At 46.4% G+C, this 1,316-nt stretch overlaps 1 pseudogene across 1 annotated transcript; it reads right to left on the bottom strand.

The window, feature by feature from the left end:
- Positions 1-284: 284 nt before the first annotated feature.
- LOC308437557 (prohibitin 1-like) lies at positions 285-1,099 on the bottom strand (annotated as a pseudogene). The gene has a single exon. The product of its transcript is annotated as a prohibitin 1-like (transcript).
- Positions 1,100-1,316: the final 217 nt, after the last annotated feature.

Below are 1,316 nucleotides of genomic sequence, written 5' to 3' on the forward strand. Positions count from 1 at the left end.
ATAGTAACGTGGATATAGTAACCTAGGCTGGCATTTGTGTTCTCTTAGGGTTTGCATGACACCTGTCCAGGATCTTCTAGTTTTCATAGTCTGTTGAGAAGTGTGGTGTAATTTTGATCGGTCTGCCTTTATATGTTACTTGACCTTTTTCCCTTACTGCTTTTTGGTATTTGTTTGATTGTCTTTTATTTTTTAAGAGATCTGACGTGATTTTACCTTTATTTCCTTCACTTTAAGCCAATCATTCAATTTCATAGTGATTTCTGGGGTGAGGCAGAAGTCATTCAGAATAATCGAGGCTGTGGCCTGATTGGCCTCACTGGGGAAGCTGGAGGAGCAAGGTAGGTGTTATTCCCAGAGCGGGAGAGCTGGTATGCGGATGTCCTCAGCAGTTTCCAGCTTCCACGCCTGCTGTGGTCAGCCAGTTGGCGATCAGCTCAGCTGCCTTGGAGTCACTTGGCAGAGATGATGGCTGCCTTCTTCTGCTGCTCAGCCTTTTCCACCACAGATCTGGCTCTCTCTGCTTCCTGCTGAGCCACCTGTTTGGCTTCTACTGCCTCTGTGAACTCCTTCCCGAAGGTCAGATGTGTCAGGGAAGAGTCAACCAGGATGAGCCCAAATGTTGCTGCTCGCTCTGTGAGGTCATCGCTCACCTGCATGGAGACCAGCTCTCGCTGGGTAATCAGTTTTCCATCATCGAATCGAGCCACCACCGACTTGAGGATCTCTGTGGTGGTAGATGGCAGTACCCACTCACTCATCGTAGTCCTTGCCAGTGGCTGGTGTAGATACGAGGAAGCTGGCTAGCCACTGTCTGGAAGACGACGCGTATTATAATGTTGACATTTTGCAAGTCTTTCTACTAGTGATGACCGGTGCATTCTGTGATCAAGTGGCAGTCAAAGATAATTGGTTTCTGTATCCAAGGAATGAGAAAGTGAGTCCCTTCCCCTGACACAATGTCTTGTACACCACGGAACTGGTCAAAGATGACGGCTCTGTGTTCAGCATCTACGTTATATAAAGCAGAGTTCACACCTCCTGCAACTGCTAACGCCAGGCAGAACTTTCCAATGGACTCAGACTCTTTGGCAGCCATGACTCCTTCTGCTGCTTCCATTCACACCTGCTTTCTCTCTGACCTCCACATGGATTCCTCGTCCCTTACTGCTTTTAATATTTTTCTTTGTTTTGAGCATTTGGTATTTTGACTATTATGTGTCAGGAGGAGTTTCTTTTCTGGTCCAATCTATTTGGAGTTCTCTAGGCTTCTTGTATGTTCATGGGCATCTCTTTTTTTAGATTAGGGAAGTTTT

The sequence above is a fragment of the Micromys minutus genome, assembly GCF_963924665.1.
Source record: "Micromys minutus genome assembly, chromosome: 26".
In the NCBI taxonomy this organism is placed as follows: Eukaryota; Metazoa; Chordata; class Mammalia; order Rodentia; family Muridae; genus Micromys; species Micromys minutus.